Source organism: Microtus oregoni, unplaced genomic scaffold, assembly GCF_018167655.1.
Source record: "Microtus oregoni isolate MIOR12 unplaced genomic scaffold, Mior012 000042F_ref0000377, whole genome shotgun sequence".
Lineage (NCBI taxonomy): Eukaryota > Metazoa > Chordata > Mammalia > Rodentia > Cricetidae > Microtus > Microtus oregoni.
The window spans coordinates 11,494,758-11,512,809 of NW_024543209.1; the positions used below are offsets into that span (position 1 = coordinate 11,494,758).

At 40.1% G+C, this 18,052-nt stretch overlaps 1 protein-coding gene across 3 annotated transcripts in view; it reads right to left on the reverse strand.

Moving 5' to 3' along the window:
• Fars2 (phenylalanyl-tRNA synthetase 2, mitochondrial) overlaps window positions 1-18,052 on the reverse strand; it is a 380,900-nt gene that overhangs the window by 335,506 nt on the left and 27,342 nt on the right. For 2 of the 3 annotated variants that reach the window (XM_041632916.1, XM_041632915.1), the window contains exon 2: window positions 9,681-9,767. The exons of the other annotated variant lie outside the window; for it this stretch is intronic. The gene's annotated coding sequence lies outside the window, so the exon portion shown is untranslated. The remainder of the gene's footprint in view (window positions 1-9,680; window positions 9,768-18,052) is intronic. 3 annotated transcript variants of the gene reach the window in all.

Sequence of the window (18,052 nt, forward strand, 5' to 3'; positions counted from 1 at the left end):
AGACTTATTATGGATTAATAGTAAGCAAAGCCCAGAGGAAATTATTACTGAAAATGTTATGCTTTAATTTCTGGGGATAAATGAATGTATTATAAAGTTGCCATACTTTTGAATTAAAGATACATTCAGAAAAACTGAAGCTTTATTCATAATTTGAATTGCTTCCAGAAGATGGTCCCAAGTTATTTGCTTTTGTCAAAATCCCCTACAAGTATTAAACACTGTAGATATATAGAAAGTTCATTAGAGTCAAGCTTTATGTTCCTCAATTTTGTTTGTAGATGAATGTTTGCATCACAAAGCCCATGAGTATTCACAGGACTCTATGATGTAAGGAAAACTATTTATGCTAAATTCCAACCCCAATCAGGTCTACAGTGAGTAAATTCACAGAAGACCACAATGGCTATGTCACCATGAAACAGAAGTGCAGCGGCAAAACAAAGCAAGCTGGAGAACTATTACTACCTCAGTTTTAACAAGGTCAAACCCAAACAGGAACTCCTTCCCATCCTTTCAAACTGTTTGACCCACCCTCTACACTCATGATTAAAAACAGGTATACAACTTTCTGAGCTCAATAAACCAAGGTCAAAAACTGGGCCAGTTCGAAGCTAAGAACAGTATCATGTATTCCAAAGGCAAGATAATAAGTAAACTTGATGACTGGATAGCAGCACAGCTAATAAAGATCATTTTGTGGAAATTTTTGACTAACATTAAAGTTAGTGTTTATGTTTCTATACACATAAATGAAAAGAAAAAGCCCTGTAAATGGCACACTTGGCTGCTCTGTTGGGAGGAGTAAGAGTCAATGAAAGAACACAAGCCTATCAAGGGCAAGATCCTAGGTTTGTCTCCACCATAAACAAACAATCCTTGTCAGTATACGTCCCCTGCTTCCCCCAACACACACACACACACACACACAGAGAGAGAGAGAGAGAGAAAGAGAGAGAGAGAGAGAGAGAGAGAGAGAGAAACACACACACACTTCAAACCAGACCCTCCTTCTCCACTTCTCCATTTTTGTCATTTCTTATCATTTTTCCCAAAAGAGTTCCTGTGATATATTTTGGCAGAGTGGAGGAAAGCAATCTAGGAAATAAATCTATTGGTAAAATATCCTTTGTTTCAGGACACATCCTCCTTTGGATTTAATTACAGCTTGCCTTGGATGCATAATCTGGTGGTATTTCCGGCATTCCTCCCTCCCAATCATTGATAAGTGGCTGGTATGCTCTGAGTGTTGCCAGGACTCTGTTTCAACAAGCCTCCCGAAATAAAGACCAACAGCAACAGGAAAGACGCTGGAGAAAGGCATGCTCTGCTCCACTCAGGAAAGAGTCCTTAGGAAGAACAATTGTCCACTCACATTTCCCCATGGGTTTACTGGGCCCTAATATCGCAACACATTCAGAATACAGCAGTGAATTTCATTTAAAACGGAGAAAGAAAAAAGGCTCTGACCTCATGTTCTGATATGAGGTTGACTTGCCGGAACTCTCATGAGCAGCTGGGAGCTTCCCATTGCCCTGCTCACTGGGCACCGCCTCACTGGCATACCTGTCAGCTAATTACCCATGAGCCTACATACCTGTGCTTTACGAAACTACAAATGTAATCTATTTGATAGTTTTTTCACTATTCTTATGAATTATTTAACATTGTTACTAGCAGCTCTTCCATTGTTGCATATGCTATGAAAATTGTCAAACTTGCAAATAAATGTTTCAGGACAATTGTACACTTTTTCTTAATCAGACCAAAATGTCATATGCTAAACTTATCAATGATTACAACATCGGAGCATTGTATCCTGCTTCGTGGGAAGCTCTTCAGAATAACAAACTTAGGAATAAAACCACCTGTGTTTTTACACAGTTTTATGTCTTATGATTTTTATGCTTAAATCTTTTATTTCTCTGACATTCACCTGGATATAAAGAAAGAACTAGAAATAATATCCATAGTTTATTATGGTCTCCCTAAACACACACGTTGAAGAAAAAAAATGTTTCACAGTATTGATTTGAAAACCAGCATCATAATCTAATTCTAGGTCCATTTCAGGTGTATTCCTGAACAATATTTTATTCCATAGACATGTTTTCCTGTTTCTTCTGCTGTAGCAAGAAGTTTAAAATATTTGGTTCCAATGTTTAAATTACTGTAGTTTGATAATCTCTCTAGAACCAGTAAACTTAGCTGCCCTCCATAGCATAACTATCTTTAAATTCCCAACAATTGTTCTCACAATTGATTCTTATACCATGCTTTTAAATCTCTCCCCCCAAAAAAGCATTAGGATTCCTGTTGTTTCCTGAATTGAAACTGCACTGACTAAATAGATTAATTTATGCAGAACTGTCCTATTTCTATACTGCATATTTTTCAACATCTTCCATTTAAAGTAGTTTTCAAAGCTACAATCAAGTTTCCAAATTCTCCATATATTTGGCTTCCTCATTTTTCATGTCAAGTTTATCATGAGAATTATACCATTTGACTTTCATAAAAATTCCATTTTGGCACATGACTTTAATCCCAGCACTCGGAAAGACAAGACAGAAAGATCTCTGAGTTTGAGGCCAGTCTGGTCTGCATAGTAAGTTCCAGGACTACATAGAGAGACCTTGTCTCAAAAAACACGAAAACAAAATAAAAAATAAAAAATGTTAGCTGGCAATGATGGTGGTGCTCTCCTTTAATCCAAATATTCAGGAAGCAAAGATGAGAGGATCTCTGTGAGTTCAAGGCCAGCCTGGTCTACAGAGCAAGTTCTAGGACAGGCTTCCAAAGCTACAGAGAAACCCTGTCTCAAAAATCAAAAAAAAAAAAAAAAAAAGAAAAAGAAAAAGAAAAGGAAAAGAAAAGAAAAGAAAGAAAGAAATTTCAATCATCCTGTCTGAGGCAACCCAAACCCAAAAAGACAAATATGGTATGTTCTCACTCACATAAAAATGGATATTAGCTGTTAAGTAAAGGATAATCATGTTGCAATCCACAGACCTAGAGAGGCTCTAAGGGAAATACATAGATCTACCAGGGAAGGGGAAACAGTAGATTTTGTGGGTGGACTAGGGGTAGATAGGAATGGGGGAGGAATCAGGTGGAGGATGAAGGGGGAAAGTATGGCAAAAGATGACAGTAAGTGGGGGACTTTGGTGAGCAATGTAGAAAACTAGTGCACCGGAAGCTTCCTGAAACCCTGGAGGGTTACCCTAGAGAGGATTCCTAGTAATGAAGGACATGGAGCCTGAACCAGTCTTCTTCTGTAAGGAGGCAAGGTACCTAGTAGGAGGATTTGGACACCAACTCGGCCACAAAACCTTCAATCCACAACTTGTCCTGCTACCAAGAAGTTCTGGGGTAATGATGGCTTAGAGCTTGTGGGAGTGGCCAAAGACTGGTCTAACTTGAGGACCAGGCCACAAGAGGGAGCCCTTGCCTGACACTGTCTGGATGGCCAGGAACCAGAATCTGGATGGCCCAGAAACCTAGGATAAAACCAAACACTACTGACCATAGATAGATATATTAGATAGATGAGAGAAAGAGAGAGAGAGACAGAGAGAGAGGGAGGGAAAGAGGGAGGGAGAGGAAGAGAGAATGAATCAATGAAATGATTGCTGATAGACTGGAGCCTAGCCCAAACATTATCAGAAAGCCAAACATCATCAGAAAGGCTTCCTCCACAGATGGATGGATGGATAGATAGACAGACAGACAGAAAGACAGATAGATAGATAAAATCAATGAAATGATTCCTAATGATATTCTGATATACTCATAAATTAGAGCCTAGCTTACTTAAAAGGAAAAACTTGTCTGTGCGTAGAGTCATACTTAGCCACGCAACACATGACATAGTGATGTACAGTCACAGGACCCCTGGGCTGGTTAGGTGTTTGCCTGATTGTTTGTAGGCTGCCGGGCAGGGGAGCAGGGTGGGGGAGATGGGGGTTTAGAATAATGTTGGAATCCTAACAGTAACACATGAACTAGGGAAGCCTTTCCCCTCAGAGCTGTAACATATGCATTGGGGGAAGCCTTTCCCCTCAGAGCTGTAATACATGCCATGGGGGAGCCTTTCCCCTCAGAGCTGTAACACATACACTGGGGGAGCCTTTATGCATTCTGCCTAGGCAGGGTTCCAGCACCAAAGCCTCAAAATGCATGGCACCTGGCATCATTTATGGGTTCACGAAGCAGCTTCTAGTCCATGTAGCCACAATGCCTGTTGTTCACTGAAGACAGCAGAGTATGAGTGTTAGACAGGCAGAGAAAGGTGATGCTGTCAGATAGTCCAGAGGAGGAATAACTGGATCGCCTGTGAGCTGTCCCAGGGAAGAAATGCAGACACAGAGAGTGTGACACCCTGGACGTGGTTTAGGGTTTACACTCTGCATAAAGTAAGTTCTTCCATCAAACCATGGACAAAGGGACAAATATGCAACAAAAGCCCTCTGAAATGTAAACCTCCATGAATTCCAAACCTGAACTTACAGCAGCTCTGTCCACTGACAGCTGAGCAGGTTACCATCAATCCCCAGGGGCCTCCGGCGACCATAGAAGGAGTGAGTTCTGATACCTACAAATTCTTCAGCTCCCAAGGCTGACTCATGGGCTGGGACACTGATAATACTCCTTTGTCTCCTAGGGCAGGAGACATAGTGGAATCCAGCTGTTTGCTCAGCTGAACACCTCACATGAAGGACACGTCCATGGAAACCTCCCAACACTACCTTTTGTTTTTGTGGGTATATCAACTAAACTGGAATATTTATTCATCTGACAAATAACAAATTTATTTCACATTGGTCACCTCTGCATCACCCGTCCTATCTAATACAGCATGAGAAACCTTACATTTCAAAGTCAAAAATGCTCCAAAATTTATAACTTTTCTATACAAACATGGCACTGGAAGTGTAAAATTCCACAACTGGCCTCCTGACAGACAACAGTCAGAATATAAGTGAACAAAAAATACTGTACATTCAGCCTGTGTTTATAGGTACATATACATTTGTATGACAATATGAACTGTATGCCAATTATTTCACTGTTTTTATTTAAAATATTCAAAACCACAAAATCCAAAACATTGCAGTCCCATCAAGAAAAAGACACTCAGATCATATAGCATTTACACGTCCTATCCTATGGTAGATTTGATGAGTTCAGAACTGACTCCTGTAGAAATGATAATGTCTTTGAAAGTCCCAAAGGCTGGCAAGGTAAACCTGACATCTCCGGCTTAATCCTAACCGTGATGATATCTGAAGAGGAAGCGTATATCATCAAAAGTTTGAGGCCAGGATGGTCTACATAGCAAGTTCTGGGCCAGTCAGATCAGCATGTTAAACCTCTATCTATCTCAAAAACCAAGGAGAAAGAGGCAAAGGGAAGTGGGAGGAAGAACAGGAAGAGGAGGAGGGGGCTGAAGAAAAGGAAGACCCAGACGCTTGCTGTAGAAGAAGAGGAGCTGGCAGAACATCTCCAAAAAACAACAGGCTAGGTTTTAAAGAGTATTTGCTTGTACCTTGCTGCTCTTTTCATTTCGAATTTCTAGAATTGTTTTTTGTTTTGTCTTGTTTTGTCTTGTTTTCTGTCGAGACAGAGTTTCTCTGTGTAACTGTGTGTTCTCTATGTTGTGGAACTCGCAGAGATCAGCCTACCTCTGCCTCCCATGTGCTGGGACTAAAGGATTGTGCCACCACTGCCAAGTCAGAAAATAAATAAATAAATAAATAAATAAATAGGCAAAGTTAAGACATCAGAAAAATTAAGTGTCTTGTTTCTATAACCTTGAACCTTTTCTTAGTGACGTATCTAAGTAAGCAGCCCACAATGGTGGTCAACAATCTAGGAGTAACTAAAGATAGATGCAGGAATAATAAGTAAGTGCAGCCCAGAAAAGCTATGCCAACTGCTTCAGGAGACATCTGGAGCACAACCTCATTTTCTAAGACTTTGGAGACGATCAGATGTCGCAGGCATTATCTAAATAATCTGTCTTACACCCATCAGTGCCTAGGTCTCACTCCCACCTCTATACACAGCTGTCACCTAAGAAATTAACCAAGGGAAGAAATCTGCATAAAGGTTAAAAGAAACATTTCCCAGGTCCCTACACTGCTAAAAGATTTCCTAAACAGGAATGCCATGTCACGTATGTTCCTCTCTGAAAAGACCACTCAGTGTCAGCAGCAGGCGTCCCCACAAAACGTCATAAGCCAAAATGAAAGAGAATTTTCATATCACTCTGAATCAACAGGTATACCAGGATACAAACAGACATAACATTTAGATACTTTATAGTTACATATTTATATTGCACACATATGAACACATACATCCAGTTCATGAAGTATCTATCCATGACTTCAAATAAACGTTGGTCAAAAGAAATCAGAGCCAAAAAAAAAAACCTGCATATGTACTAAACACACCAACACTATTTATTGTTATTATTTTTCCTAACAATACAGTGTAGCACTCTTCTGAATAGCACTTACAGTGTATTAAGAACTATAAATCATCTAGAGAAGCATGAGCATATTCAGGAGCATGTGTTCTGGTGGTACACAATTAGTACATTGTTGTAGGGCATGGATGCACTTTGGCACCTTCAGTGGCTGGAATCAGCTTCCCAGCATATAATGGAATGTATGTCTGACGGGCTCTAACTACATCAAAAATGGTTTTGGAGTAGATAGGGAAGGCTTTGTCCTGAGCTACGCAACTCAGTCACTTTTAGCCATCAGTCAGATTTCTAAGACATATACCATAGGAAGGTCACAGTAAGTCATGCATTTCTGTGGCTTCAACTATGAACAGCACTACCACAGGATGACAGGAAACAAAGTAATGACAGATTACCAAATAGTATACCTAAGCATTCTTTCATTTCTTTTTCATTTTTTGAGACAGATTCACTTTGAGGTCCAAGATAGCTCTGAACTGATATTTTTTCTGCCTCTACAGGAGTGCGCCACCATGCCGATCTTAAAATATTAATTTTCAAACAATCCCCAAACTCTGAGGAAATTTCTACTAAGTAACTTAAAGTCACAGTCAACATGGCCATTGTCATTAGCAAAAGAAGAAATTCAAGAAGCACAACTTCTCTTCTGTTCTCCACGTGTTAGAAGACTGCAAATACTCTGTGGCCCACTCCCACACAAAGCCAGGTCTTCTGTTTTAGTGACATGGCTGTGTGTTTCCAAACACAGGAAGCAGAAAGAGCTGGAACAGTGTTCTTCAGAGGAGGTGAACATTTAAACGAGAAGCCTTTGGGAACTATCAGAAACAGCAGCAAAAAGACATCAGTCTTCAGTTCACACAAATAAGTAAGCACCTGGGATGGGCACTCTTAGTTGTCAACTTGACTACATCTGGAATTAACTAAAGCCCAAATGGTTGGGCACACCTGTGAGAGCTTTTTGTCTCAATTAAATCATTAAGTGGGAAGACCCACTTCTAATTCAGATCTCTGAAGTGGGAAGATAACACATTTAATTGGATCTTTTCAGGTGGGAAAATCCACCTTTAATCTTGGTCACACCTTCTGCTGGTAATCTAAATTGAGGACACGGGAGAAGGAATTGCTCTCACTCTCACGAGCAAGTCAATCCCTTTATTGGCATTAGAGCCTGCTCCTTCAGGATCCCAGTGTACACTGAGGACCAGCAGAAACATCATCCTCCTGGACTGAAGGATGACTGGATTCTCAGACCTTCCATTGGTAGACAACCATTGTTGAACTAGTTGGAACACAGACTGTAAGCCATTCTAATGAATCCCCTTTATATGTGTGTGTTTGTCTGTCTGTGTATGTGTCCTCTAGAGAACCCTAACTAATACAACACCAAATCTAGAAGGTGACTAGAACTTGTTCTGACATCTACACAGACAAATCTCTGCCCTTCTTCTGTTCTTTGGGGCGCACAACTCTACAGAGTGGACTAAATCTTTCTGCTATAGCAACCATCACTACAGCAAAGAAAGAAGAGTAATTTTCTACCATAAGTCAAATAGTAATAAAAGAGATTCCCTTCATATGTAAGGAAATACCCCAGCAACTCAGCTAATGAGTATAGCATGAGGAAAGGTATATTTGCGACTATTCATAGCAAAACTTTTAAGTAAAACCTTGTGGTGGTTTGAATAGGAATGGTCCCCATACACTCATGTGTTTGAATGCTTGGCCCATAGGGGTGGCATTATTAGGTGATGTGGTCTTGTTGGAGTAGGTGTGGCTTTGTTGGAGAAACTGTATCACTGAGGGTGGGCTCTGAGTTCTCTGATGCTCAAGTCACACCCAGTGTAGCAGTTTCTTCCTGATGCTTATGGATCCAGATGTAGAACTCTCAGCTCTTTCTCCTGCATATGTCTGCCTGCATGTCACCATACTTCCTGCCATAATGATAACGGACTAAACTGCTGAGCCAGTCCCAATTAAATGTTTTCCTTTATAAGAGTTGTGGTGGTCATGGTGTCTCTTCACAGCAATAAAACCCTGAGACAGACTTAAAGAACATATTAGAAAGAAGTTAAGGAGAATATAGCCAAGTCCCCAATACCTTCACCATATGTTAAAACTGCTAGCTTTTATAGTGTGAAACCAGTCAGAGTGGGGATGAAACCCTGGTATCCCTCTGTTTCCTTGTGGTTCTCTGTTTAGTTCTGGGATGGTACTCAGCCTCCTGCATAGTAGGAAGTGTTCTGCCTCGGCGGCATCTCAGCAGGATGTGAGCCACAGGCACTGGGATAGGACATCTTTCTCTCCTCTCAAGCCTGTTTAAGGAGCTGAGGACAGAGCACAGCAGAGCTCCCTGCTTACAAAGCAAACCTGATGAGACCAGCTCTGGGAGACCGCGAGTATCCTCCCTAGTGTCAATGTGAGGCACTGGAGACCCTGTGACAGGAACATACCAGCTGAGCTGGGCCAGCACCCCTAAGCATGGCTCCATTTTTGAAAGCCACACAGCCCCATGCATCCTTCTGAGAGAGAGCCAACACTTTCTTAGAAAAATATAAGCAGGAAAATGAATATGTTTCCTATTTTTCCTCTGTGGATAAAAGCTGTAAGTTTACTTTATCTGAATAAAAAGAAGCCCAGATGTCTACCACTGCTCCCCTCCAGGCTTTCCCGGCTTAAATCGACTTTGTATACTTTGTTTAGTTTTATTTGAAAGCAAACTTCTGACAGAGAGGGATAGAGTAGAGTTACATTTTAAAATTCACTAGAATAAATGCATATTTATTCAATAGGTTTAAAGAAAAAATTTACTCAAGAAACTCAAAAAGAAAACCAAACACTGCTGACATTTTTAAAATAATATTTTAAATAAAAGAAACATTTTAAAGTATAAATTCAGAGAGTTGGAGGAAAGGCATAAATGACATTTAAAGATTACTCTATTTTAAATAGCACTTTTACATAAAGGGGGTAAAGGCTAACAGTATCCCCCCTACAGCGGCTTCTGAATCCAGACTCTGCTGCTTACTCTCTGTACCTTATCACACTTGTGTGTCATGGGACATTGTGGTGGAGTATAGATGGTGAGTGCCAAATCCGAACTACACATATGAACTGACTTCATCTGTATGACATTTAGCTACTCTCTGCTTCCTTGCTGCTCTCCAACACTGAGGACAATAGTACCTACCTCCTGGGCAGAGACTGGAACCTCTATGGACTTGCTTGTGGGACTGCAAAATCAGACAGCCACCATATGGAAACAGTACAGAAGTGCCTGCAAAATTGAACACAACATTATCATATGGTCCAACAGTTCCACATTACAATGTATGGACACAAGGACTAAAATCAGGGACATAATGTGCTGTGGTGGTCGTATTTTATCTACAACAGACAAAAACAGAAGCAAAAAAGTCCATCAGAAATTGCAAAGAAAATAAAATGTATTGTATATACAGAATGAAGCATTCACCAGCCAAGAAAGTGAAACATGCTACAGTATGGATGACCTTGAAAACACTATGCCAAGTGAAACGAACCACTCATGAAAAGACAAATGCTGTGTAATTCCTCTTAGGTAAGGTACTAACATTAGTTACATTCACAGAGATAGAAACTAGGACAGTGGCTGCCATGGGTCGGGTGGGGGAAGAAATAGGGAGCTAATGCTTGATGGATGCAAAGGTTCAGTTTAGGATGACAGAGTTGAATGGTGAGAAAGAGACACAACAGTGTGATGCACTAAATACAACAATATATACACACACACACACACACACACACACACTTAATACTATACTATTCTGCCATGACAGAATCACTGTACGCCAGGATTAACAAACATGTGCCAGGACCTGCATGGCTTTGAGATTAACCTGACTGGGGCAATGGGAAATGAAGAATGGCAGAAGTACAGAAAAGCTAGGATTGTGTGGGCCATACACTATAATGGAGAAGCACCGACATCCATGAAACGCAGCATATTTACGCTGAATGGAGGCAGGTCAGCTAGTTCCAGTAGTCTCAGGTGGCATATCATCTGGGAGGATGAAGTCAGAGTTGACACTTTCTGCGTAGACTGTCAACATCCATACTCAGACCTCTGGGTCTGACCTGGGGAATGAAGGACCTTACCATTCCCATGGGACCGAGGCATTAGGGTGCTTGACTTGGCTATGTATGCTCATGTCAATAATATACATTGATTTAGGATTTCACCCATCCCCACACATGTAAATTGTGACTATATGCTAGCACACAGTAGAGAGCCCCATGATACCAGCTCCTGCCTTACTCGCCTGCCTCTCTGACTCCCTTCAGCCCTTACTGAAAAGCTTGTCAAAGACTGATCCTCCACCTCTGAGCTGTATGTCTTCTGTGAGGAGCCACTTTCAGCTCTGGGCTTCTGTGTCAGGAAAACACCTCTTCATGTAAACATCCACTGCCGGGAGTGAAGACAAAGAAGCCACATATCTCCACACTAAAAGGTGGCTACAGAGAACACTGATTGCCTTACTTTGTTTCCTAAATAGCTTGCTAACATTCATCTCAAAAGCAGGCTCATAGGCTAAGGCTATCATACAGATCTGACAGGAGGAAGGAAAGAAGAAAGCTCTCTGCTCTTATAAATATTCTTTTACTTGACAGCAAGCAAAAGACTATGTTATCTCTATTGTTTTTTTTTTTTCTCCCCACAAGGCACGGTTTTTCTGTGTTGCCTTGGCTGCCCTAGAACTTTCTCTCAAGACTCTGCTGGCCTTGAACTCACAAAGATCCTCCTGCCTCTGCCACTTGTGTTCTAGGATTAAAGGCATACATCACCACCACCCGGCTTCTACTGATGTTTTTAAAGATATTTTATTATAAAATTCCCAAAAAAGAATGAAAATTGGGCTCAAGCAGACCAGTCCCCAGGTAGCCAGCAGCACTCTGAATTTTCACCTTTACAGACTACAAATGTAAACTTTAAAGCAAAATTAATTTTAAAATTCTGAATTGATTACGTGTTCTTCACAGACTACTGCCTCTGCCCACCACCTTACACAGCCTCCTCCTCTTTGCCCAGTGAATGCTACAACTCTCCTGTCTACATGCTTCCTCCCTTCCCCTACTACTTCCTCCTAAACAAGGGACCACAAATCCAAGGGCCTAGTCACAAATCTGATAACTTGGAAGACCCCAAATATAAGGACAAATATAGTGAATGACTAACCTCAAGTACTAAGGTAAGTGCCAGTCTCTAAATTAAAATAAAAACATACTCATCTAGTGCTTGTGTTTATTCATAAACATAAGAAAATTGTGCTTCATCTATCTAAATTGTACAATACTAAGTATGCCTTCCTATGTAGGTCCTTCACAAGTGTGTATCTGTGAGCGTTTGTGTGTGTAAAACATAAAACTTCCTTTTTAATGACCCAAGAAGTTTTATCTGCTAATGAGATTCGTTTCCTTGTAGTGCTTCTCACCTGTGGCAAATCTGCCACATCTAATTTGTCTTAAAAGGAATTTTTAATCACCCAATCAATCAAACCCTTGACCTTCAGCCTTCACAGACACTTCACTGCGGTCAAGATCAGCACTGAAAATTCATGCTGCAACATTTGTGTTGTCCTGGAGCTCCAGAACGACCATGACAAGAATGTAATTTGAGCAAGCCCTCTGATAGATGAAAGAGTGCATAGAGTCCTGAAATTGGCTTTTGCAAACACTAATAAAAGGATCTACATTATCATTAATAAATTTTTCTCCACTGGGGTTTAAAGGCTTAGAAACAATTTAAGTTCCTATACAGCAAAATCTTAAAAACCAGTTTATTTTGGAGTTTAAATCATTTATCTTCTTCATGCAGAGATAAGGAGTCAGGAGCCTTCCCACTCTCATCCCACCCTCCAAACATGCACTCTTAACCACGTGGGTGGCCATTCTTCCTGCTTCATCGTCAGGAGAGGAGGAAGCTTGAGTCTTGTCTAGGCCAAAGCCTCATGGCTTAGTCACTTCGATGCATACACATTCCTCCCACTAAAATGAAAAGCACCTCTCTCCTGCTGATCCCATCCACTATCATCTGCCTTCATTCTCAAGAAGAAACAGACTTAGCATCTCAACAGAGCTCCTTAAACATTCGCCACCCACAACCCCTTTGCACCAGAAAAATTTTACTGTCCTGGATATATAGTACATAAAACAGATACACAAATCAAATATTTAATGATAATAAATTACTACAAATGTATTTTGGAGTATTTCTAAATATGCACATAATTTCACTATGTATTACTATATGAAGTAAATTTGCATAATAATGAGATGGATGTATTTGTTTATTTTTACATAAAGAATTCAATCTTGCATGAAAGTTTAATCCTCCATGACACATGGAGGGCTTCTTTAATGTTTTCAGAGTTGACAGATATTTTGATTTTATAAGTTTCAATACTCGGTATGACACTTCACACAAGTATGCAATAAAAAATGGTAAAGCATGCTTAGCACCACTTCATAAATTGCTAAAATTACATCCTAATACTGGGCCAAAATCTATGGAAAGATCTTTTATGGAACTTAAGTAAGCAAATCGAACTATTTTGTAAATCATATATTCAAACACAATACAAATCAAAGATAAACTAACTTAATCATGCTGAAGAATGAAGGTAGAAAATATTCTTTGTTCCCATAATTAAAACATTTGACTTCTATGAGGTCAGAAAAATTTGTAGGCACAGTAAAAACAAGGCAAACAGAAACAACAACCACAGCAGGGCAATGTGTATGCTCAGAACCAAGGAAGCAGTAAGGTCACATGACACAGCGTAGGTGAGTGGGACCAGAAGTACTAGGGATTTAGTACAGTTGGACTTTACTTTAATTTTTGGTTTCTGAATTTTCAAAAACTGCTGCCTCTGCCAAAGCTTTCAGAAGCCCCAGGGGCAGTTGCCTGACTTGACATGGCATCACTGTTTTCGGGCACTTACAGCTGAAATAGTCACCTCCAATGTCTCATCCAGCTGTCGGTACAGTGAACACCTGGCCTTCACTCTGCTGTCCTGAGCGGATTTTCACACTGTTGCCAATGGCTTTCTACATGTTACACAGTAGCCACCTCTGTGCTTACCTCCCTTGAACTCTGCAGAATCCCAATACCAGTTATGCCTTCTTCAAAAGTGGGCCTGCTCTGGTTTTCAAGGCCTCTGAAACATTTCAACTCCATCTCCTTCAAAGACCTGTCCTTCAGCCATCCCTCTCAGACTTCTCTCACCGGCTATACTCTAGTCTCTGCACACCCTTTTTTGGTTTTCTTTTTTTTTTTGGCCTAAACTATCCTCAAATATGATGAGTTTGAAATACCAATAATATGAAAGTTCCTCAAGGCTTTCAATTCAGTCCAGCATCCCTTGGAGCTTCGGCTCACATATGCATTCACATGTGGGGCTTCTACATGCGGATGTCCCTTGGGGATCTTCTACTTGGTGAATCCCTCACCTAGTTAATTTACCAACTGGGAGAATGCTCCCAACAACCACCTGGGCACTCCACCCTGAAAACTGGGAGTCATCATTAGGTCTCCGATAGTTCCTTCAGCTCCACTGCTGCTGGCTCAGACAATCAATGTTACCTTGATTACCAGATCATACCATCAGTGCAGGCCTCTGCTGCCAATCAACACGTGTACCCCTGATCAGCAATCCAGCTGCTGGCAAAAGTATCCATCTCAAAAGGCTGATATCCTACACAAAACGCTCTAGAAAAATGTAAAGAACTTTAGATTCATAATTTGTTTCCTGAACATCTGACAAACGTCTTGCCATTGACTATCCCTCCCCAAACTCCAACATGCCAGAAGCACAAACCTATGCCAACAGTATGCTCAATCAATGCCTCCTAGCTAAGTTCTGCTTCTCTAACAGCCTCCAGGAAAAGCTCCCTCTGCCTGCCTGTAAGGATGACCCTGCTCTCAGACCTCACATCGTCACAGCATCTACAGACTCTGCTGAAGTTGCTGACATTAATCTCGCTCACTGAAATAACCAAACTTTGGGGGAAGGAAATGTGTCTTACTAGGCTTTTTATATCTAACTACCACATATTAGTATAATAAATCAATGAATTTTTGTGAAGAAACATTATTTTTCAAATGTATTAAATATTTAATTCTAAAGGTAACAGAAGTAGATAAATCTCTAACTCATTAATAGTACCAAAGAAAATAAACACTTATTTTTCATAAAGCAGGCTTAAAACACCATTGTGCTATAATTAATAAAAGGTGAACAAATTTTTCTTTCTCTCACTGAAGTTGAGCTGTCTAAGGATCTGAAACTATCCCGCCTCTTAGACCATTTGTTCCCATTCTGCCAACCTAGAGGCACTTTGCCTTCAGAGAATGGCTCCAAGCAGCAGTGGATTTTAAAATGTGGTTTAGAAATTAGAGGAATAAGTTTACCATCAAAGTCTTCAGAATAAATGAATAAGGATTAGGATAGCGGTTTCCTATGCCAGATAAAACAATGTTCCATGGGCTGGTGACGTGGTTCAATGGGTAAAGGCCTCTTGCCTTGCAAGCCTGATGACCAGAATTTGATCCTCAGGTCCCATGGAGGAAGGAAACAACTGACTCCTGAATGTTGTCCTTCGACTTTTGTGTGTGCATTAGCACTGCACTGCCACATACAGTAACATTCACTGATAACAAACAAACGGGTCATGTTCTTTACATTAGAAAATGCTAACAAGATAAAATTATGAAAATAACAAGAAATAGAGACTAATTGTTGTGCCTAATGCTCACCACATACTTCATCCGGTATATACTTTTATACTTACTTCCATATGTTTCAAAATGAGAAGGAAAGTGCATTCTTATCTCTCTCTCTCTCTCTCTCTCTCTCTCTCTCTCTCACACACACACACACACACACACACACACACACACACGCACACACACGCTTCCAGTCAGACATACATTTCAGTAAGTATTCCACGGAATATTATCACAGCCTTCTTTCTGCAATAGTTCAAATTGCAGGCGGTAAGGATGACTGTGAGGGGATATTAACAACTAAGGCTAACTTCACTGGTATCAACATCATCTAAAGCATGATATAACAACATCATCCAATTACATATCATCTAAATAGTACTGTCACCCTAGAAAGACAGAACAACATTCTACCAGAGAAAGTACACTGTTTCTCCTGGGCTGTCTTTTTTTCAATTCTTAAATTTTTATTGTAAACATTACTCTGTACACACAGAGTGTGTGTGTGTGTGTGTGTGTCTGTGTGTGTGTCTGTGACTGTGTCTATGTAACTAGGGACTGAATATAGGGTCTTTGAACATAACAGGTACATCTTCTACCACTAAGCTACATCCCAAGTCAGTGGATTTTATACTGTCAATGACTTACACATCCAAATTACATGAAATTAAGTTTTTACATAGCAAATAAAACTATCAACAGACAAACAGATTAAATAATGAAAACAATCTTTCCAAGCTATAATTCAGACAGTAGGCTAATAACTACAATATATGTATAAGAACTACAAAAATTAACTGTCAGTTCTTAAGAAGCAATACAAATGTTCAATATTTTAAAAGAACTCAACATCCTTAACCATCAGAAAAATTCAAATTAAAACTCATTAGAGACCCTACCTCACACTCATCAGAATGGCTATCATAAAAAGAAGAGACAACAGCAAATGCTAGTAAGGAAAGAGGAATCTTTATTCAAGGCTCATGGGATCGTAAACTAGAACTGTAAGCTAGAACAGCCATTCTGGAAATTAGAAGTTTAAAAGTAGACCTACCACATTACCCAGTTACCACATTACCAGCTGAAGCACAAAGGACTCTACATCCTATTACAGAGATAACTGCATATCCACATTTATGGATGCGTTATTCACAACAGCAATCAAAAGGGACCAGCCTAGATGTCCATCAAGAAAAGGATAATGAAAATGTATTATATACACAATAACAATTTAGCCAGTTATAAAGGAAAAATAAATCATTAAATTTGCATAAATATGGATGAATCTAGGAAGTATTACATTGAGAAACCCCAAACTCGGGAAGTCAAAAATCATGTGTTCCCTCAGAAGTCAGTCCTACTTTATATTACTTACATGTATGCATGTAAGAGGGGTGAATGTGGACACTGACTATGAAATTAGAAAGGAGAGCACGAAGGGAGAAAAAAAGAAGCACCGAGGAAGAAAAGGGCACAATTAGAAGGACACATGCAGCATAAATGGGGAAAGAGGCTAGGAGATGGAAAGGTACAGGAGGGAGGGAGTAGGTGTTAGGGGACGTGAACTGCCACAGGTGAGCCAAGAGGGTACAATACTGTGGATGGGGAGAGGTAAGGACCACTAGGAAACTAGCGATAAACTTTGGAAAGCTGTTTCATTGAGGGATCAGATATAAACCAAACATTCCAAAGTGCTACTTGTTAAAGTCTATGCAAAATTCACAAGTAAAATATCGACAAGCAGAACTCTGTTAACTGCTAATGGAAAAACAGAATGGCAGGAGAGTGTGGGATATGACAGTCATACACAGAATGCAGCGACAATTGTTAGTGTAAGTTCATTCTTCTAATCATACACTCCACCCCTAGATGCTCTAAAGACATCTGATAAAAACTGAGTCACTTGTGATTAAAACAAACAAAACTATAATAATAAAGTAATAAAAAATAAATAAGAGATGACTATTGCCTTGATGTTATTCCAATGCATCAACCGAAACTCCATGAGAAAGCTCCACCTCACAGTCCAGTTTCTAAAGGGACAAATGGGAATCACTCAGAGGCAGAGAGTTCCCAAAAGGAGCTGTGAATGCCTCTGAAAATCAATCCATTTCACTCCAGTTAAAATGCATATTCAAATGATGAGGTCATTTTAAATAATCAAAGATGGGGAAAGATCCAATAGTCTAAGAAAAAGAAACTGCTGATAAAAATTTAATAGGAAACAATTTGGGACTATCCATACAATTTTTAATGCACATATCCTTTAATCAGAAATCCCATCTGTAGCTATCTGAACCTGTAAATAGACCTATTAAGATGAATAAATAATTCACAAACAAGGACATTCACTAAATGAATGGGAAAAAACATAATTTGTATGTCTAGGGACTACCTAAGTAAATAAAGAATAGGGCCACTCCTCATGCAATAGCTCCAACCACAGAATGGCTTAAAACACGAGCAGGGTATTGATGTGTGTGCAGGGTAGTTGACCTTGTGGAAGCAATGCACACAGAATTTATGTGCATGCATAGGAAATGCATAACAATTAGTGAGAGCTATAGGACACTCAGGCAGAGGCTTTATCACACACTCATTACACCTTCAGAGCTTCACAAATGCACCACAGCCTAATGCTCCTGACCTGGTGCTCTCTGCATTCCCTGCACTGAACAGCTGATAGGGCCTCTGACCTACAATCTCCAAGTCATTGTCCCTTGCTTTCTCTCTCACTGGAACCGATACGACATAAAGATCCTCAGTACCTTCCTTCTAGATGATTCAATCGAAACCTT